Here is a 10152-nt window from a genome sequence, read left to right as displayed (position 1 = left end):
TTAGATAATACTTGAAAGAGTATAATGGTTGGCCAAAAGACACAACCATAACCACCGTAGGAAAGGGTGGCGATTACCACCAAACACCACCACCGAAGCATTGCAATGGTTCACTCGTAACCATTCAACTAGTATATATAGGATATGTACGTGTAGACAATTCAACAAGTGTGTAATAACAACAATTCATTCTATATGCATAGTTTATTACATATTTCTTGTTATTGATCCTACCGGAACAAACAGATTTGATGATGTTTTATAAGCAGCCACATGAATCTAAAATAATCTTTATTCTGGTTATATTGACATGGGACATTTAAAACTTGTCCAAGATCATCTTTTTAGGGATGCTCTCAATGTAAGGATAAGCTTTGCAACTACTGGGACCCCGGCTGAGGTGTAGGCACTACTCATGCTCTAATATAGGGGTGACTGCATCAAATGGTAACTAACTTTGGACACATTCCTCTTTCAGTTTCAACTCTCTTTGGGACAAATCTGAGTTTCAGAGTTTATCATTAAAAGTAAAAAACGAAGCCAACTTGGTCAAATGTTAATGACATAAAAAGTTAATGACATATATCAGTTGCCATTTTTGATGGATTTCCTTGGTCAAATTACTTTCATACTTTGAATGAAGATTTTTGAGAATTGGTTACCTATCATAACTTTTTTATACAAATATCTATAGGTTTTTTCTCGCAATCTGCACAAAAAACTCACCGTTTCCATAAATTGGAAATTAGACCAACGTTGGTTACGATCTTATGCACTTAGCTCTTGCTTGCGATATTGATTCGCAGTTTGTTCTGGTTTGTTTCATATATTATATTTTATTGAATTTAAAATTGTTGTACGCAGATTTTGACTATGTTAGTTGATGATCACGTAAAAAATGAAGATGGGTAATAGTAAAGCGTAAAGGTACTTCAAAACTTTTTTATCTTGGTAAATTTTCTCTAAGATAAAACTTTAGTTGTTCTCAACAGTTGAGTATTATATTGGCTGTTCTCTTTTGTATTGTGATGAAAGGTGTTCAGTGAAATGTTTTTTACTAAATGGAGTTTCATGGTATGCTTTATGGTATTGTTCATGTTACACTTATGTGCCCAGATATTATAGACTTTGTTGTTCTTTTCAAGTTTATGAAATGACCTTTGGAAAGTTGAAGAAGTTGTTGGCATTGAAGTAAACCGTAGCCACCCATGTTTCTTTAAAAATTTTACCCTAATCTTTTTTTCGTGTCTTTGTTAAGCTGTTGGTATTGAAGTGAATGTTTATCTGACCCAACAATATGTTTTCCCCGTTTTAGTGTCCCATTCTACCTGAGTACATCTTCCAAATATCAAAATTAAAAGGACTAACTAGGTATTCAAGTCGTGTAACAGGTTAACATGGATGTCAAAGCAAGAAACCCATTAAAGATGGCCGTACCCATTTTAACGTGTTGTGTGGGAGAAAGATATAACTCCAGGCCAAAAACTTTCTGGGTTTATAACAATGAGGGGACGGTAAGCGTGTGAGTTTAATTTTTAATACCACCTGACAATAAATTCTACTTGCTTTATCTACAAAATTCATATAAAGTAGTTTTCTTTGAACAGTCATATATATTTATATGAAGTTTACAAATGTTATGCCTTGAATTTAATCCAATGGTCAAGATGTTTCCAACTTGACCCCTTAACTAACTTGAGGGGATCCCCTTCCGACTATTTGCATTGACCTTCATTTTTACAATTACAAGATGTATGTCAAAACGTTCTGATGTTTTGATTATTGGGTGATCTTTTCTTAACAATTGGTTGATAAGAACCCAAGCTTAGCTGTAGCTTTTTTTTTTTCTTTTAAGTTTCCAACCTGGATGACACATTATTAACTGTAGTATACCCTTCTAGACTGGGTGTTCGAGCTTCAATCAAGCTGCTGCAACTTTGGGTTTTGTGTTTCATGCTTTTGGTCACCATGAAAAAAATAGTATGCCAGTGGGAACTGGGAACTATAAAACCTTCAGGCATCAGAGGCAAGATAATGTTCATTAAAAACGACACAGGTACTTCTATTTGTTATTGGCTCATTTTTGAGTATTTTTACACTGCCTGCATTTGTACAGATTCAAAGAAAGTATGTACTCTCTTAGATGTGCGTTTTTGGATTTGGTGTTAATAACTACACTATAAGTTTTGAAGAGTAACATGGTTGCTATAAGTAAGGGATTGATTGTATCTAATAGGTTTACTTATAGGAACTTTTTCAAGTGAGCTTTCAGTAAATGTAAAGACCCCATTGGCAAGTTTGATCAATGCTTTATATACCCACTTTGCTAGGTAAGTTTGCAAGAAAAAATAATACCCTACACACAAAAACACCATGCTCATTATCGAAATACTCACTTAAAGTGAACAAAAATTTTTACTTCAACACAAGAAGGCCACAGCTATAGTCGACAGGAAACACGTTTGTATTTCTAAATCCACAAATTCCAGACACTGCGACCCTCCTGAAAAGGCGTGTTAGTTGCTGTAAAGGTGCTCATTAAAACTAACGACAAACTGTAATGAATTTCATCAGGTAGTGATTGCTGCCTAAAACCCTTGCAAATTGACTTATAGCAATAATTAACATTGTGTATAGTTGTCACTGATGGTCAATTCCCTTGCTATTTGACTTAGAGCAGAATAATATTTAGTATATATATTAGTTAATGAATATTACCCACATACATTCTTCAAGTTATTGCTAGAAGTTAATATATTTTTGTTATTGAATACTAGCTATTCAGTCAGTCAATTGTCTGCCTGATAGAAAAAACAAAGACCATCTGAAAGCAAAGCTATTTTTGTTAATGAATACCGCCTCTTTGGTTAATTGTCTTCACACCAGATGTAGCAGACTAGCAGATATGAACAGTGGTGTGCACATCGGCAAAATATAGGAGCCATTCACTGGTATAAAGATCACCGTACCACCCACCAAATATATAGCTTATATCTCCAATATATCATAAGTTCATCACAACCTTGATAAACCTGATAGGCAAAGTGAGTTCTATATCACATAGTATACGACAATATGGGCGGGTCAGTCAGGGAAAACAACTTGAGAATCATAATGGTCATTTTAGTACAGGTCCAGGTGGGTTAGCTTGGGTAGACTTATATTGGAGATATAAGTAATATTTGCTGCTGCCTGATCATTAAATGTAAGTTAAACAATCATGATAGCCTTGATAGAAACCCGATAGGCAAAGTGAGTTCTATTCCACATGATATACAATAATGTGGGTGGGTGAGTCAGTGACAAATGAAGTCATCCAGAAGGCTGCAACTACAAAGTCTTTTCTTCTTCATATATCACAGATCATATAGATCATATAGATGCATTAAATCTAAAAGTAAATAAACTTTCAGTCGTTTCATTTTCTTTTCCAGGCTGTCTTTGAGGGGTTCAGACACATGCCACCAATGTTAGTCCCAGCCTCAATGCCCAACAGAAGAAACTCACCTCCCAATCCGACCCACGACCACCATTGGTTCTTTCCTACGAACCATCGAACTCAGGATAGTTCGTTGTAAGGCTAAGAAGCGAGTAATTTAAAGAACTTTTATACAACTTGATGATGTCATTATAATATGCTTTTTATAACTTGTTCTCACCAAAACCATGTTTGCTATAGGATATTTGAGGAAAAGTACGTCAAGGCAGCCAACGAGGAGATCTACAAAGTTGTCCACAGACAGACAGAGGTATATCTATATTAAGTTTTTATATATTATGCTTTCCATACCATATAGCCAAAAAAGATGTCTAAAATTCGTCTAATATTTCAGAGAGACACGACATGGTCAAGTACTTTGGGGAACAATTATCTTCTTTTGCCTTCACCGCCAAGGCGTCAATGGATGGTGCAATCATATGGATCTCGTCTTGTCAAGCCACCAATTATCTATGTTGATGTCAGCCAAAGACCGTGACCGTCCTCTCGTCCTCCATGGCTCAGGAAATGACCAAGTGCCCAATGAGAATCATGAAGAAAGTTAGATATTAGTGGTATGTTGGTTTATACTCAATACAAGTGAATGTTTTGAAACAATTATATGATCACTCTTCCGCATCTCAATAACGAGACTCTAAAATTATACGCATGGTATTCATTATAGTGAGTCGTGCATTGCACGGCCAAATACACGCTAGTATATATATATATATATATATGGGAAGGAAATATGAGCCTGTTAGGCATTTAAGTTAGGTGAAAAATCCCTCAAATACCTTTTTTTAAATCATAAAAATCATGGGGCAAACATTTATTCACATACTCACTTTTCTCATATATATATACATAGTGAAATGTTATTTTGAGAATCCTTTTTTTGCGAGAACCTTTAAAAACTTTTCAAATCAAGCCCAACCAATGATTATTCTTTACATGAAAATTGTTTTTTGATTGTTTTCTGAATAACTTGTGTGTAATTTTGAAGTTTATAATTGTGTGGAGACATGAATTATCATCCGTTATACAATTATGTGGAGATTTGGATTCTTGATCACATGTGCGAATATTGCTATGATTACATGTGATCGACTTGCATAAATGTGATCATAGCAATATTCGTGCACATGTGATCAAGAATCCAAATCTCCACATAATTGTATAACGGATGATAATCCATGCTTCACACAATTATAAACTTCAAAATTATAGATAAAGATCCTCTAAAGTTGTTTTCAACTTCATAGATGAAGTTTAGAATATCTTGACCTTTGGATTAAAATTAAAGGTCAAGATTTAAATATGCTTATTGAATCTTGACCTTTGATTTTAATCCAATGGTCCAAATGTCAACTTTACCTATGAAGTTGGTTTTAAGTTTAAAGGATCTCAATTCATATATATATACAGATATTCACAACGGTATATGTATATGTATATATGATATAAAAGTTAAGTAATGAATTATTATATATCCTAAAAACCATGAATCGATTTGCGTGGCCGTATTTTTTTTCTATTGTTTAACACTTTTACACCAAACTTTCATATCTTCTATTTCTAACACAAACTAAATTTATGTAGAATTTTAGGTTTTTTAATTTTTGCAACATAACTTTAACCTTTTAACTTTTTGTCGAATAACTTTAATTTCTTTTACTTTTGGCACGAAAGATTTGTTTTATTTAGTTTTTAAACTTTTGTGTTTTTAAGTTTTGCCACAAAAGTTTCAATCTCTTTACTTTTTATCTCATAAACTTTTAACCTTTTATTTTTTGTCACATAACTTTAATTTCATTTACTTTTAGCACGGAAATTTTGTTTTATTTAGTTTTAAACTTTTGTTTTTCTAACTTTTGCCACAAAACTTTCATTCTCTTTACTTTTTATCACATAAACTTTTAAACTTTTAGTTTTTGTCACATAAGTTTTATTTCTTTTACTTTTGGCACGAGATTTTTGTTTTATTTACTTTTTAAACTTTCAATTTTCTAACTTTTGCCATGAAAGTTTCATTCTCTTTACTTTTTATCACATAAATTTACTAAAGTTGTCACCATTTTATTTTTTACCACATCACTTTTCGTTTCTTCTACTTTCCCCACAAAAGTTTTGTTTTATTTACTTTTTATACTTTTAGTTTTCAACATTTGCCGCGAAAGTTTCATTCTCTTACTTTTTATAAAAGTTTTATTTTCTATACTTTTTAGTATATAACTTTGTGTTTTCGCCACATAACTTTCAACTTTGTAACTTTTTTACGAAAGTTTCATTTTCTATAAATTCACTTTTTAACTTTTGCCACGAAAATTTTATTTTATATAATTTTTGCCACATGTGTAGATGTTACGAAATGTCTCCCGGGGCAACGCCCGGGAACAAAAACTAGTTAATTCTAAACCTAAATAATGTCTCCTAATTATGATATTAAGTCTTCTTTTGTTTGTTAATTATGTGTGTTAGTGTTGATGTGTGTTAATATGATTTAATCTTGATGACACTTCGTTACTTAATTTAATGGTTTTGGAATTCCATCAGCCTCTATACTTTTTTTTTCCATGATGGTTGGGATGTCCTAAGTGTTGTAGATTTAGAATATTAATCCATGTGTTTCAATTGTATCCAACGAGCATGGTACCCGCGCAATGCGGCGGTGTTAGCGGGGATGGCGGTTTTGTGTTGTCGGTGATGGTATTATTGGTGGTGGTGGCGGTGTCAAATGGTTTAGGATTGTAGGTTGATGTAAATGTGATAGTGAAAATATTTTAGAAGATAAGGGTTGAAATGTAAATTAATTCATTAAAAACATAAAATGTCCAAGGGCACTTTCGGTATTTTAAAGACAGAACTTTCTAAAAATAAAAATAGGTTTTTGCTTTATAAAGTAGTAAAGATAAAATTTGCTTTCTTACTTGATTAATCACAATCACACACGTCAACTTCATATTTCTTCTCAAATATTTTCTTTATTATTTTCATATTTTTGATTTAATAACAAAATTATGGAAGCACTACCATCCCCCACGATGATGTTCAGGTCTTATTTATTTATTTCCTTTTATTTTACATATATCTATACTATATTATAAAGCAGAATTATAAAAAGTAAATAAAACAAAACTTTTGTGGGGAAAGTAGAAGAAACGAAAAGTGATGTGGTAAAAAGTAAAAAGGTGAAAACTTTAGTAAATTTATGTGATAAAAAGTAAAGAGAATGAAACTTTCATGGCAAAAGTTAGAAAAATGAAAGTGTAAAAAGTAAATAAAACAAAACTCTCGTGCCAAAAGTAAAAGAAATAAAACTTATGTGACAAAAACTAAAAGTTTAAAAGTTAATGTGATAAAAAGTAAAAAGAATAAAAGTTTTGTGGCAAAAGTTAGAAAAACAAAAGTTTAAAACTAAATAAAACAAAATTTTCGTGCTAAAATTTTGCCACGAAAGTTTTATTCTCTTACTTTTTACAAAAGTTTTATTTTATTTACTTTTTATCATATAACTTTGTGTTTTCGCCACATAACTTTCAACTTTGTAACTTTTTTTACGAAAGTTTCATTTTCTATAACTTTTCACTTTTTAACTTTTGCTACGAAAGTTTCATTGTATATAATTTTTGCCACATATGTAGATGTTACGAAATGTCTCCCGGGGCAACGTTTAGGAACAAAAACTAGTTAATTCTAAAATAAATAATGTCTCCTCATTATGATATAAATCTTCTTTTGTTTGTTAATTATGTGTGTTAGTGTTGATGTGTGTTAATATGATTTAATCCTCATGACACTTCGTTACGTAAACTAATGGTTTTGGAATTCCATCCGCTTCTATACTTTTTTTTTTCCATGATGGTTGGGATGCCCTGAGTGTTGCAGATTTATAATATTAATCCATGTGTTTCAATTGTATCCAATAAAATTTTCTTTCTTAATTGATTAATCACAATCACACCCGTCAACTTCATATTTCTTCTTAAATATTTTATTTTTAATTTTCATATTTTTGATTTAATAACAAAATCATGGAACCACTACCATCACCCACGATGATGTTCAGGTCTTATTTATTTGTTTCCTTTTATTTTATGTATATCTATACTATATTATAAAACAGATTCCCCATGTCTAACATTTTAAGTTTCAACATTTAATTCCCCAAAATGCCTTTTCTGTCAATTTTATATTACCAAACACTCTTTCTCTCTTCTCAAATCTCAACCAATCATCTTTTTTCTCTCTCCTCCATAAATCATTTATTCCTCCAATTCATTCAAAATCTTTTATCTCACAAACCGTACATCAATAAATTATTAAAAGTGTATGGGTGTTCTTAAAATTTCATGCTCTTTCATTAGAGATGTCATTCGATATACTTTCGACGAATTTTTAAATCCGATGGCGGAACCCATACGGTTAAGGCATTTGGCTATCACACTCTATGACCCTTTTAATTTAATGTTGCTTGATGGATTGGTATTTTTGGTGAAACCTATGCCCAAGATATTATATACTAGTTGAAACCCCGTGCGTTGCACCGAGCTATTTTATTTTCTACATAATTCATCGTAAAGGACATGTATAAAAATACATATTCATATAGATTCAACAACAAAATACTAACAAAACTAAAGGTGTTAAAATTTAAAGCACTATCATATAAGAGACTGTTAAGAAGCAAAGGTAATCTTCATTAGATCTATCTTCATTCCTTGAAATAATCCATAAGTAACACAATAAACGAAGACAATGGCTAATTTGTTGGCTCATCGCAAAGTTAATCTGCATCAAGTATGAGTTAGAGTGACCCGACTACAAGATATTCAAATATTAAGTTTTTTTGGCATATAGAATATAAGAAGTTAAATTACAATCAAAAATACATTGTAGATGTTAAGATGTTTGTCTCATTTACAAAACATTATCTCGTTTAAACAAATATAGGGCCTTGTTGAAAGCAAATTCTAGTTGCAACAAATAATAAATATATGGTGAATCACCTATTGTAAGGCTACCGCTAAATCATATGAACACTCAACTATGTTAGAATGTTTGAAGTGATCAATTGGTTACCAATTTAAAAGCCTTGATCGTTTATTACTCATTGATCTTATTACTCTTTAGTCACAATTTTTATATACAAAAGTTGAACCAAAATCGAAAATCCATATAAAAAGAATGGAAGTCGCAAGTGAGTAAAAAAAACAGGTTTATGTCTCATCTCATATGGCTTTCTTTGATAATTAACATGAAATTGATTTTATAAAATTAATATGTAGAATTTATAAGTATGCCTTCATATGAAACTCATAAAATGTACAGTTAGAAAAAAAAAAGTATAAAATTTGAATCTCATGACGAGTAACCAACATAGTGAAGGTACTTAAATAATAGAAACTAAACAAAGGTTAAATGTAAAATAAATTATAGATAACACAATCATCCTTGAAAATAACATATTTTCATGGATAAGTAGTCTTGTCATCATTATCTAAATCCGAAACATTAAATCCGTGTTTGTTTTTTACTATTAAAATGACAACTTACAACTGACTATAACTAAAGATGGGATTTATCAAGTAAAAATCAATTTTGGCAAACTCTGTCTTCGACTTTTGTCGATAGTCCTCAAGTAAAAATCAATTTGGATAAATTCTGTCCTTGACTTTCGTCGATAGTCATTGCTGTAACACCCCGACTACGGCGGAAACACGAGATGCCACAGAACGACATGGTACAAAAGATTAAATGGAAAACATCTTAATTAAAGTCTTAAAACCATTCCAAATTAAACGATTACATAGTTCAAAGTAAAGTGTTAAAAATCATAACATAATTCCAAATCCGAATAAAAGATAAACTTGTTTGCATTACAAGTCTTCGTTCACCATGCAAACACAAAGTCCAAAAGCGGTCCATAAACAAACCTACTGCTCTAAACCTGAAAAGCATGGAGAAAAAGTGTCAACTACGAGAGTTGAGTGAGTTCATAGGTTTTTAACTAATACAATAAGCATATATACACATCATCACAAAATAAATTAGGAATCACCAATTTCCATGTACATTTCCAATTCATCCTTTGATAATCGTTCGTTCAATTCAATTTTAACCCATGTAAATAAATCCTTGTCATATGACCACAAGGGTATAATTCCATTATCTTAAATGAGTATATACTTGAGCCACTACTACTACCATTTTATTCAAGTCCGATTACAATCCAATAATTCAATTCATAGCACAAGCTGTCAATCAAGTGCCGTAATATTAATAACAATGATAATAATGGGTCGTGCCATGGAGACGCCCGATTATCTTAAGGTAGTTAGAACACCCGGGGGCCAGACTAGAAGTGGAGGTTGTCACGAAGGCAACCAACCTTCCAACGGTACGCTTTGGGTGGGCGGACGAAACCTAGTTGCGCAACTAACTAACTACAGGCCTCCACTTTCGGAGTAAATAGTAGTGTACCGAACGCCGCGGTTTGACAGAACTCAAGCCCATCACATAAATCCTTTATTATCATTTCATACTCATATATCAAGAATCATTTCATATAACAAACTCTCTTTCAAGAAACATTGCATATATAGAAAGTAGTTTCATTTATCATGCTTTTCACCCCGAAAGTAAAACACATAAAAGAGTTTGAAAGGGGGCTA

At 31.8% G+C, this 10152-nt stretch overlaps 1 long non-coding RNA gene across 1 annotated transcript; it reads left to right on the top strand.

Annotated features, from left to right (window-relative positions):
* Positions 1-1438: 1438 nt before the first annotated feature.
* On the top strand, positions 1439-4134 carry LOC122609545. The gene is made up of 5 exons (XR_006325331.1): positions 1439-1522; positions 1902-2056; positions 3435-3591; positions 3680-3749; positions 3834-4134. It is a non-coding gene; the product is annotated as an uncharacterized LOC122609545 (long non-coding RNA).
* Positions 4135-10152: the final 6018 nt, after the last annotated feature.

The sequence above is a fragment of the Erigeron canadensis genome, chromosome 7 (assembly GCF_010389155.1).
Source record: "Erigeron canadensis isolate Cc75 chromosome 7, C_canadensis_v1, whole genome shotgun sequence".
Lineage (NCBI taxonomy): Eukaryota > Viridiplantae > Streptophyta > Magnoliopsida > Asterales > Asteraceae > Erigeron > Erigeron canadensis.
The sequence above is the reverse complement of the archived record's forward strand: the minus strand, read 5'-3'. Positions and strand labels throughout refer to the sequence as shown.